Source organism: Elephas maximus, chromosome 12, assembly GCF_024166365.1.
Source record: "Elephas maximus indicus isolate mEleMax1 chromosome 12, mEleMax1 primary haplotype, whole genome shotgun sequence".
NCBI classification, from domain to species: domain Eukaryota; kingdom Metazoa; phylum Chordata; class Mammalia; order Proboscidea; family Elephantidae; genus Elephas; species Elephas maximus.
In genome coordinates this window covers 99,161,571-99,174,483 of record NC_064830.1, presented here as the reverse complement: position 1 = coordinate 99,174,483, position 12,913 = coordinate 99,161,571, and the positions used below count along the sequence as shown (strand labels likewise).

The 12,913-nt window shown below is 40.1% G+C and overlaps 1 pseudogene; it reads left to right on the top strand.

The window, feature by feature from the left end:
• LOC126087539 (cytochrome P450 3A8-like) overlaps positions 1-8,737 on the top strand; it is a 57,683-nt pseudogene extending 48,946 nt beyond the window's left edge.
• Positions 8,738-12,913: the final 4,176 nt, after the last annotated feature.

Below are 12,913 nucleotides of genomic sequence, written 5' to 3'. Positions count from 1 at the left end.
AGGCCTAGGGATTCAGCCGCTGAAGCTGGCTTGGGGGTGGGGGGGGGGGCTTGGTAAAAAGTACGCAAGTACTTAGCTTTTGCCGAGAGCGCCCTTCTCCTCAGGTTCCAGAGGTGTGAGTGGGCTGCGTGGCTGTTTGCTTCTCCCTGAGGAAACTGTGGCTGAACGCTGGTACCAGCCCGCCACCGCCACCGCCACAGCTCCGGGAATGGTGCCTGACGTCTCCCCGCGATTCAGGTCCGGTAACTCCTCTCTGCTTCTGAACGTTCTCTTCCGTCTCCTGCCCCTCAGTTCGTTGTCTAAGCTTGCCTTTGATGCTGAGGGCTCCCAGCTTGTCACAAGTATACTCGTTTCACTTGTTTTTTTGGGTCTTTGTTATAAAGAGGGCTAGATGGAAGCGTCTGTCTATTCTGCCATCTTGGCTCCTCCTCCACTTTTCAACCGGAATCCAACTGATTTTTGTATGTTTATCTTGTATCTTGATACTCTGCTGAACTCTTCTATTAGTTTCAGTAGTTTTCTTGAGGATTTTTTAGGGTTTTCTGTGTATAACTTCACGCCATTTGCAAATAGAGATACTTTTACTTCTTTTCCAATTTGGATGCCTTTATTTCTTTATCTAGCCAAATTGCTCTGGCTAGGACCTGCAGCACAATGTTGAATAAGAGTGGAGATAAAGGGGATCCTTGTCTGATTCCCGTTCTCAAGGGGGATGCTTTCAGACTCTGCATTTAGGATGATGTTGCCTCTTGGCCATTTCAAGGATTTTATTGGCCTCCCCATGTGTCCGTGATATATTAGATCATGGCTCCTGAGGCTAGTCAACCTCAGGTCCCTGGGTATTTCCTCTTGCTCTGGTCATTCCCCATTCATTTCCTCTTCTAGCTTCCTGTCTATCTCTGTAGCTCCTGTATATATCTGTGAACATCCAATATGAAGACTTGTACCTCAGGTCTTCTGTTACTTGGTGCCTCTCAGTGGTCTAATCCATGCTTCTTAAGATACACTGTGCACACAAATTACCTGGGGAGCATGTTAAAATGCAGATTTAGATTCAGTTGCTTTTAGGTGTGGTGAGATGGTGCATTAGTAAGACCTTCCACATGATGCTGGTGCTACTGGTCTATGGACCACAATTTGAGTAGAAATAATTTATCTGTAGTACAGTACTAGTCCATTAATTTTCACAAAACTTGTTCACATGAAAATCCCTTTAATTTTCCCTAGAAAGGAGGTATAGTATGGCAAATTCTATTAAAAAATTTATGCCGTACTTTAAATAATTAAAATTTTTCTCAGGGTAAAATGCTCCCCAATATTTCACTTGTAACTAAGTACCTTTAGGATTCTCCAAGTGTGATACCGATAACACTTTGTATATTACATTTAAGTGCATTTCCTGCAGTTACCCAGCTGTGTTAGTAGTGAAGCTGGCATAACCAAGGGCGGAAGGTCAAGAGTGGCATAAACTCTGGGAAAATCAGATTAAAACATTTTTTTTTCTTTTTCCAGCTCTGTAAGATGGATGCCAGAATGCAAACTACTCCCAGTGTACTTGGAATATTTTTTCTATTTGTTCCTCTGGGGATTTAGTAATTTCACTTGGGTTTCTGTTCACATAAGCTGTCACCATTTTCATAATGACAAGCTTTACCTAAAGTGTATGCCCTCTCCTTTCAGCATTGACTGATATGGAGCTTGTAGCCCAATCAGTTATCTTTTTGCTGGCTACGAGACCACTAGCACTAGTCTTTCCTTATGTATTTATTCTCCACCCACCCTGATATTCAGCAGAAACTGCAGAACGAGATTGATGCAGCTTTGTCCAGTAAGGTGAGTGAATGATGCATGAGCCTTTGCAAGAATGCCTTCCCACATTTTTAAGGAGGGATTTTGCAAAAAGCATACATATTGATTCTTTTACCGTCATCTTGCAGCTGCACTGTCTGGAACATGAAGACTTCATGGTAAACAAGGCTTGGAATAAAGAGATATAGTGTGGCACACTGGCTCTCAAAATTGTTTGGCCCAAAATTGACATACCCCACTTAAGCTCACAGCTTCTTCTGAATGCAAATGACTGGAAAATGTGGGAGACTCAATGGGTATTTAGTGAGCAGTGAATGTCTACCACGCAACCCTATGAGACAGTGGCTATAATTATCTCTACATACCATATCAGAAATTAAGTTGCAGAGAGATAGAATAACTTTCCCAAGGTCATATGGTGAGTTATGAAGAAGCCAAGATATGTTCTGGTGTGCCTGAGCTAAAGTCTTAAAGTCTATAGTGTTTTTCCTCTGAAATAGCCTACACTGTTTTTAGATCTCTGCAAAGTTGGAATTCTTTATGGTGTGAATAGATCTTGTCTGTGGGGCTGGAGTGACTTGTTTGGCAGTGAGTGACCACACCTAAATCCTGAAGCAACAACTAGGAGAGTGTCCCAGCAACAGAGGATGTCTCTTGGATAGAGTTCTGATTTTCTTTATAACTTTCCCCAGAGCTGAAATTGTGTGCCCTGGTTCCACCCAATCCTAGCCTTCTTTTCTCATATTTGTGATACTTAGGTCCAGTTTCTACCCAAATTATTTATATTGTTCCTGTATAATTTTGAGTTCCTCTTTATATTCTCTCTTTCTCTCTCTGTCTTTTTCTCTGCCTATCTATCATGTGTCTGTTTATCTATCAATCATCTATCTATCTGTCTGTCTATCCATCTATTTATCTATCTATCTATCTATCTGTTATATATCAGAACAGTTAGCAGTATTTCTGAACCACAAAGGCTTGTGCGATATTAGGGATTTGGTAGTTTAAATTTTCTCTTGTCTTGGTACATGTCTTAGCTTGGGCTGTCTAGAGAAGCAAAATCAGTAAAGTGTAATATATATGTATATGCGTATGTATGTATGTATGTATATATATATACATATAACAGATGGAGAGAGAGAGATTTACACCAAGGGAATTTTTCACGTGGTTGTAGAGGCTGGAAGGTACCAATTACATGGGTCAGGATAGAGGCTTCTCCTGATTCACATAGCCACAGGGGCTGGGGAACCCAAGATTAGCAGATCATAGAGCAGGACTTTGCTCACAGACTGTGACGATTAATGAACCCCAAGATTGGCAGGCAAGACAGCAGGTAAGCTGCTAGCTCAAGTCCCAAAACTGAAGGTCAGAAGAACAGGAGCCAGCTGCAGGATCCAGCACAAGCAAAAATATATTCGATACAGTCCATACTCCCAAGGAAACTCCCTTTTGGCTGATTGCCTACTCACAGAAGATCCCATCATGGGGGTGATCTCATATCAAATCTCAACAGGAAAGTGATCATAACATTACGTGACTGTCAAAACACTGAGAATCATACCCCAGGCAAGTTGACACACAATCTCAGCCATCACCTTTGTTTTAAATGTGTACTGTAACTTGCACATATATTACTTAAAAGTAATGGTCATAGTCTGTTAGTCACATTTGTTGACAAGAGAAAGAAAGTAGCGCATGGAATGCTAGGGATTTCAGGCCCCATTTAGAGGTTTTTCCCAAGGGTCTCCCATATCATAACTGCTCCACCAATCTTAATGGACCATTAAGTAGGTCAAAGGAACGTAGTAGATGTAAAAATGATTTATAGATGTTAAGGTCCATTACCAATGTCAGATATTCTTTGGAGATTCTAATTCTTCTATAGTACTGCCTAGGCTGTGTTGAGTTTCAACTTTTTGAACTCTGTTTATTTCTTCCCAGATACCTCCCACATATGATGTCATGTTACAGATGGAGTTTCTTGACATTATGGTGAATGAAACACTCAGATTACTCCCAATTGTTGTCAAGCTTTAGAAAGTCTGTAAGAAAGATATTGAAACCAATGAAGTGATCATTCCCAAAGAGAGAGTGGTGATGGTGCCAAACTTTGGTCTTCACTGAGACCCAGAACACTGGCCAGAGCCTGAGAAGTTCCTTCCTGAAAAGTACAGGACTCCTGGGAAAGGGAACTTTCTCTGATCCAGGCTTGTTCGAGCACATTCTGACATCTCTTAGTGTAGATGATAAACCTGTGACTGCACAATCATTTGCTTATGTATCTTTTCTATTTCTAGTAGATTTGTTCTTGTTATAAAAATCGTCCTTTTTTGGAAATTTTACAAACTGTATACTAGAAAAAAGAAAACTGTGCACATTCATAGTCACAGCATGTTAAGATAATTCTTTTTAATATTGAGTTGTAAGTGCTATGGATATTTTTCTCTGCATATATAGATTTAAAAAAATTAGAATAGTCTATTTTATTTGGTTTTGAGTTGTTTTCTTTATTTAACAGAAGACTATCATTTTAGTTATCTACTCTTGCTATAACAGAGATACCACAAGTGGTTGGCTTTAACGGAGATTTGTTGTCTCACAGTTTAGGAAGCTAAAAGTCTGAATTCAGGGTGCCAGCTCCAGGGGAAGGCTTTCTTTGTTGGCTCTGGGGAGAAAGGTCCTTGTCATCAATCTTCCCCTGGTCTAGGAGCTTCTCAGCACAGAGACCCTGGGTCCAAAGGACAGAATCCCCTCCTGGTTCTTTATTCTTCATAGTAGGAGGTCCCCTGTCTCTCTGTTTGCATCTCTTTTCTATATCTCAAAGGAGATTGCCGCAAGATACATCCTAATCTTGTAGATGTAGTTCTGCCACATTAACATAACTGCTTCTAACCCTGCCTCATTAACATCATAGAGGCAGGATTTATAACACATAGAAAAATCACATCAGATGATGAAATGGTAGGCAATCACACAATACCAGGAATCATGGCCTAGCTAAGCTGACACACATTTTTTTTGGAGGGAGCATTATTCAACCCATAACAACTTTAAAAAGTATCCTATGTTACTATAAAAAAATAGACGTAAGCATATCATATTTTTGATGATTGCTGTTACGGATTGACAGAGGAACCTCATGCCACTGAGAAAGCAGTGCTGGGAGCAGAGTGTGTCCTTTGGACCCAGTGTTCCTGAGCTGAGAAGTTCTTACACCAGGGGAAGATTGATGGCAAAGACCTTCCCCCAGAGCTGACAGAGAAAGCCTCTTCCTGAGCTGACACCCTGAATTTGGACTTCTAGCCTCCTAGACTGTGAGAGAGCTTGGCGTCAGAAGAGTGGGATGCTGCTCTAACAGGTACCTAAAATGTGGAAGAAATTTTGGAAGTGTGAACACATAGAGACTGGAGGAGTTTTAAAGTGCCTAATAGTAAAAGCCTAGATTGCCTTGAAGAGACTTTTGGTGAAATTATGGACATCAAAGACAATTGTGGTAAGGACTCAGGAGGAAGTGAAAAGAGCTGTTACACTGGAGATGGTACAGACGTCAAGAAGAAGGAGCAGAGAAACTGCAGCAACAGAATGAGAAGACCAGTGTGAAACAGTGCTGGAGCCAGCCCACAGAGCTAAAGAGTTGAGTGCCTTTGGCAAGAGGCTTCCTGGTGGAGTGGGGTGCATTTTGGCACTTATTGGTGGAACTAAAGAGCTTTGGAACACTTGCCCCAGCTGGGCAGACATGGGCAGCAAGGCCTGAGGGGCTGAGAGGCCAAGGAATCAGGAAGCAGAAGTTGAAGAGACAAGGAACACAGGAAGCAGAGCTGTCTCAGTCTCAAACGGTAGGGTCATAACCTCTGGGGTTTCAAAGTGTGGAACCATGGCCTCTAGGGTTCCAAGGTTTGAACCACAGCCTCCTAACTTTCAAAGGATCAGGCCTTTACCAACTCAGTTCCGGAGTATAGGCCAGTTCACAAGTGCCAGCTGGATGGGGTCAGATCCCCTGCCCAAAGCTGAGGGGGTAGGGCTGCCATGCCCAAGGGGTAAAAGAATGGGAACTGCCAGGGCTGGGGGGTAGGGTCACCACTCAGGTGAACTAGGATAATTGGGCCACACAACTGCACGGGAGCAGCATTGCCATTCCAGTACACCTGGAAGGTAAAGCTGAAGCCCAAGGCTGAGGGGCCTCCACCCAGAATCCAGAGAGTGTGGTCGCTACCCAGAGTCTGGAGAGTAGGATCATTGCCTAAATGGTCTCAGGAGACCAGAGGATTATTTTCAAGCCTTGAGGGCTAAAGGATGTGTTCTGCTGACTTGCTTGGTGCCTCCTATCCCTTCTTTCCCTCAATTTATTCCCATTTGTAGTGGAAATGTCTAGTCTGTGACTGTTACACCACTGTACTTTGGAAGTGGATAGCTTGTATTGTAGATTTCACAGATGAAGAGGAATTTTTGGTATTTGGACTTGGAGTAGAATTAAGACTTTTGTTATGATATGATGGAGTAAATGTATTTTACTTGTGGCAAGGGCGTGAAACTTGGGGGCCAAAGGGTGGAATTTAATGGATTGAATTGTGTCCCCTCCAAAATATGTGTCAACTTGGCTAGCTCATGATCCCCAGTATTGTGTGACTGTCCACCATTTTGCCATCTGATATGATTTTCTTACGTACCGTAAATCCTGCCTGCATGATGTTAATGAAGCAGGAATAGTGGCAGTTATGTTAATGTGGCAGTACTCGATCTACAAGATTAGGTTGTATCTTGTGGCAATCTCTTTTGAGATATAAAAGAGAGAAATGAGCAGAAAGACAGAGGAACCTCTTGCCACCAAGAAAGCAATGCTGGAAGCAGAGTGCATTCTTCGGACACAGGGTACCTGTGCTAAGAAGCTTCCAGCCCAGGGGGAGATTGATGACAAGGACCTTTCTTCAGTGCCAACAGAGAAAGAAAGACTTTTCCTGAAGCTGCCACCCTGAATTTGGACTTCTAGCCTCCTAGACTGTGAGAGAATAAATCTCTCTTTGTTAAAGCCATCCACTTGTAGTATTTCTGTTATAGCAGTGCTAGATAACTAAGACAATTGTATACATATACCACAATTCATTTAACCATTTGCTTATTTTATTTATGTAGTCTTTTTTCTTTCTTTCTAGTTTTTTCTGTGATGCTCTCTTTAGCTCTCTGAATTTACCTTCAACTTTAGGAAGCATTTACTCATTCCATTTTTTTGACAGTGTAGAAGTTCTCATCACTAAAGTACTAGAAGAAAGATTAAATCTAATTTGAATAAGTCCTCTGTTTACTGAACCAGGGAACTTCTATGATTCCTCCAAGCTCCACTGTTCATCCTCCTATAGCTTCATGACCTCAAAACCAGAGACCACTCAGTGTACTTCTCTCTGATTCATTCAATAATCAAACAGATATCAAGTGCTCAATATGCATTACAGTATGGTCTAGACCAGAAAGTGAGAACTCCAAATTAAAAAAAAAAAAACCTGTTCATTATGAAGAATTTTTAATATATGTCCAAGCCTATAGATTCTATTAATGTGTATCCATGTGCCTATCAGCAGCTCCCCAAACCATCAATCCATGGATGCTACCCCTATACACTTGCCACAATTACCCTCTTCCTTATTCTAGAATTATTTTGAAGTGCATTACTTATTTAAGTTGTAACTATTTTAGAATGTTTTCTAAAATATAAGGTCTCTAGAAAAAACTTATAACTACTATAACGTTTTCATTTTCCCCAATTAATATTATTTTCCTTAATATAATTAAATATTTAGGAATAAAATTTGAATTAAATTCGGTCTAACCTTCAAAGAATTTATAGCCTGGTGGTGCAGGTATAGAAGGAAATTAGTGATTACACTGTAGTAGAGTGACATCATACACCTGTGTAAATTATGTGACTTTAACTTTTCTATTAGCAAGAAAAAAAAAATTTTTTTTATTAGCAAGAGACAGAGAGAGAAAAAAGAAGGATAAAAAAGAGCCAGAGGAGGAGGAAAAGGAGAAAGAGGAAGAAAGGGAAAAGTATGAGGAGGAGTGGAAGAAAAAGTAGAAAAGGAGCAGGAGGAGGAGAAGAAGAAGAGGAATAAAGAGAATAGATAAAGAAGAAGAGAAGAGAGAAGGTAAGACAAGAGGAGAGAAAAAATGAAGAGAAGGGAAAAATAACAAATTTTGCCATTGCTGTTGAGTCAATTTTGGCTCATAGCAACCCTATAGGATAGAGTAGAATGGCTCCATAGGGTTTCCAAGAACTGCCTGGTGGAATTGACCTGCTGACCTTTTGGTTAGCAATTGCAGCTCTTAACCATCAGGTTTTCCAAACAATAAATAATAGGAGGCATTTTCTCTTGCTTCCTTCTTAAATGAGGATATGACCAACACAAATGTGAGTTGAGTCAGGAACCTAGTGAGTCTTATTTCCCAAGTGCCTCTTTCATAGTGTTAAAATCTCACCAAATTGAGTGCAATTGTAGTGTTTAAAGATACATTTTCTTTTAAACAGCATTCTTCTCATCTCCGCAATATGACTGAAAGCTTATATAGCATAAAGGGAATGGGAAGGATGTGTAACTTACAATTCTCATAGCAAAAAACCAAAAAACATAGTAGGTTTTCAATGACTAGTGCAAAAGTGTTCTGTGTATTATTGGCAGGGTTCTGAGAACACCAAAATGTAGCTTTTGTTGTTTTTATGCTTCATTAACTAGTTTTCATCTACTATTGTGGAACCAGGCTCAGTAAGGAGAACAAGGACAACATATATCCTTACTTTTGTCTGCCCTTTGGAACAGAAGCCCAAAATTGCATCGACATGAGGCTTGCTGTCATGAACATAAAGCTTGCTGTCATCAGAATTCTGCAGGAGTTCTCCATCAAACCTTTTAAAGAAACACAAGTCAAACAGTAAATTCTCAGCATAAATAATGTTTTAAACTGAATGATCTTGTCATGGATTGAATTATGTTCTCCCAAAGATTTGTGTATCAACTTGGTTAGGCCATGATTCCCAGTATTTTGTGATTGTCCTCCATTTTGTGACTGTAATTTTATATTAAAGAGGTTTAGGGTGAGATTGTAACACCCTTACCAGGTCACCACCCTGATCCAATGTAAAGGGAGTTTTTCTGGGGCGTGGCCTGCACCACCTTTTATCTCTCAAGAGATAAAAGAAAAGGGAAGCTAGCAGAGAGGGGGAAATTCATACCATGAAGAAAGCAGTGCTGGGAGTAGAGCATGTCCCTTGGATCCGGGATCCCTGCACAGAAAGGCTCCTAGTCTGGGGGAAGATTGATGAGAAGGCTGACAGAGAGAGAAAGCCATCCCCTGGAGCTGACACCCTGAATTTGGACTTTTAGCTTACTGTACTGTGAGAAAATAAACTTCCCTTTGTTAAAGCCATCCACTTATGGTATTTCTGTTATAGCAGCACTGGGTAACTAAGACAGATCTTTATCAAAAAAGTGTGCTCATTCATGTTTTAATAAGTCGTTCCATTGGCCATAAAATCTTTTTGAAGCCATCTTTTTTTTTTTTTTAATTAACTTTCATAGCCTGTCAGTTCTGAAGTTCTATAAGTGTGGCTTCATAAAGACCAATCTATAAAGTTCATTTAGAGCCAATGCAGATAAGTGTGATAGGATTACATGCAGTCTATTTAAACTAGAGCAAAGCTTTAAATTCTCTTTAGAGTCAATTTCAATTTGAAACATGAAGAAATGTTGTGCATATTCATGTAGCATAGCGATGGCCCTGTCATGGCATTTGAACGATGCTCGGCTACAGCAGAACTTATAGAATCTCCCTCATGACAGTGGTCTCAACCACCGTGTTTACATTAAAATCACTAGGGAGCTTAAAAATTCCTGATGCCTGTGCCATCTCAGAAATTCTAATATCATTAGCTCACTGTGGCTTTAAAAGCTCACCCATTGATGCTCCTGTGTGGCCAAGTTTGCGAACCACTGATTCAAACAAAGCTTTTCTGTCGTATGTGGTTTATTCCCACAATCCAGGGCCATCCTGGATACTTGACCTCCTTTTCCAGCATCTCTGTTCTGAAGAAGCTGGGCTTTTAAAATAACTATTAAAATAATAACTTGTAGGGGGAGTTTGAGATGTTTCCATCTTATTTGTGGCTTTAGGGCAGCTGTTTAGCAGTCCTATAGCTGTGTGCAAACAGACCTGAGAGAAAATAGGCCTGTGGCACACCTGGGATGGGGGAGTACCCTCCCTAGAAATCTCCTAGTGAAAGATTAGTTTTACTCACACTCCACCACAATTTGCTTGACCTTCACACAAGTATGATCAGAATTTTACAGTGTTGGTGGTGCCAGCTCTGGACTGATGGTGCACCAGTAGCTCCAACTCTTAGTGGAAGACCGTACATCATCAGAAGTTCATCATTTATGCTACACTTGGGAACTCAAGCAGATGTTGGAAAACAAAGGTGTAAAGTTACTGAAGCCCTCTTCTTTCTCATCATAAAACTAGGTTCAGTAAGGAGGTGTGACTGAACTCACTGGAAGTCAGGGCCTGCCCATACAATTAAAGTGTGTAATACTTACTTAGGGTTATCTTGCAAGTTTCAGCATACACAAAATTAACTTTTTATGGCTTTGCAAGAATAGTTTGAAATAATGCCTAAGAATGTAGAGTAAATTTTAAAAACTTAGTTTTACTTGTAATTTAAGTTAAAAAGAACACAAATGAACATGGTTTTGTTCGTTAATATTTTGCTGAATGAATGGATGGATGAATAATTTCACTGTCTAGTCCTGGAATAGCTTATAGAATAGGTGTAACAAAAAATATATATGATGGCAAAAGTAGTGTTTAATGTTGGAAAGTAGTATTTTTCTTATTTTGTCTATGTTGATGCTGATACTTCATTTATTGGTTCTCAAGATGCCTGTTTCACTGTTGGAAATCCCTTTAAAATTAGACAAAGAACCACTTATTGTACCAGAATTACCTGTTGTTATAATGTTTGAGTCAAGAGATGAAACCATAACTGGAGGCTGACTTTCCCTAAGGATTTTTGCTTTGTTTTTCAAGGAAGCTGTTTTCCAAATAACTAGAGATCTCCATTGATTCTCTGAATAAAACCCTGAATTCAAGAAGGGTACAACCTATAGCCCTTTCTGAATGATTATGTATTCTGTCCACTCATTTAGCTTTTTCTTGGTGTCCACATAGAGTATTTTGTAATATTAAGATCTTCATTAAATGAGTACCAGATGTATAAATTCAGCTTACTTGGTGCTCTTATATAATATCTATCTGTTTGTCTTTCTGTCTGTCTGCCTATCTACTTAACTACCTACCCACTTTTCTATCATTTATAGCTATGTATATTATCTATGTATCATCTATTTATTTATTTAGAGAGACAGGAATGCCTGAGGGACCCCAGGCATTCCAGCCCCCGATATTTGAATCTTTCCAGCTCATGCACAGACATGTAAGAGAGCTTTCAGATAACACCAACCCCAGTCTCGTTGCAACCACATGAGAGACCCTAACCAAGAACTGCCCACCTAGGACCAGTCAACACCAGAATCATGAGCAAAACGAAGGAATATTATTATCTACTGCTTTTGGATGGTGTTTTATGCCACAATAGATAACTGGAACAACCCTTCTTCACTTCAAGTCAGTAAGATGTATAGAATCCAGAAGATAAATGAGAACTGGGGGAAACTGGAAGAAGTACTAAGTTACTGTGAATCACTAGATTCTGAACAGCTGAGGCCTGAGCAGCAGTGACTTTTGTTTATGTGGTTAGGTACAAAGAGACAAATGAGAAAGAGGAGGGGGCTGACACTGTTAAGCATGTATTATGTGCTGGATCCTCTTGGCACCAAACCTTCGTGCTCCCCAGCATTTCTTTTCTTTTGTAGGCTGTGATTGCCAGCTTTCAAGAGAGCCCTCAGGGATTTTCTTCTACTGGTATTCATGTCCTTGTGTAGTCTCTTCCCAAAAGAATGGGGATGACCTATGAAGCCACTATTATGTTATGGAAATGATGACGTGTGACTTCTGAGGTTGAGTCATGAAAAAAATTTGACTTGCACCTTGCTCCTTCTTGAATCGCTCATTCTGGGGAAGCCAGTCACCATGTTATAAGGATACTCATATATCCACATTGCAAAAAAGTGGGGCTGTTTGGCAATAATCATTCTTTTCTTGCAGGTATATGAGTTAGCACCCTCTGAAGTGGATTATGTATACCCCAGTCAAGCCTTCAGTTGATTGCTGCCCCAGCCGTCATCTTGACCTCAACCTCCCAAGAGACCTCAAGCCAAAACCCCTTAGCTAGGCCACTTCTAAACTACTGACCCACAGAAATGTCAATAATAAAATTGTTTGATGCCATTCACTTTTAGCTTACTTTGTTATAGAGAAATAGATAACTAATACAGAGGCAGAGAAGCAGAGAAATTATTTTCAATGGCTGTTCCAGAGAACTCTGAAGACTGTACAGATGTCAGTCAACTCAGGTCTTGTACAAAACTAACAAAAGTAACATTCTCTACTGGCTAAGACAGGCTTCTTTCATGGGCAAAGTAATAAACACTCTGGGATAGGAAACAAATGGGAAGTTCCCTAAGTTGATTTTCTCAAGAACTAGGACAAAGGTAACAACTAAGATGCCATCAATTGCTTAGGAGAAAAATCTCCTAAGTTGTTTTTTTCCAAAGAACCAAGGCAAAAGGCCTCCTAAAGGAACTCATTTCACCACATTCATTGTATAGATGTACCACAATTTGCCCAGTTACCTAACGAAGGACTTCTTGGTTGCTCCCATTTTTTGGCAATTATGAATAAAATGAAACAAAACAAACAAACAACAAAAATAAAATTTAAAGAAAACTTGTTGACGTGCAGCCAAACAAACTCATATTGACCAAATTGGACAGAGTAGAACTGCCCTATAGGGTTTCCAAGGAGCGGCTGGTGGCTTCAAACTGCCCACACCTTGGAATTATGAATAAAAGCTCTATAAATGTTTGTATACATGTCTTTGTGTGGATATTTGTTTTCAACTCATTTGGGTAAATATCCAGGAGCACTATTTCTGTAT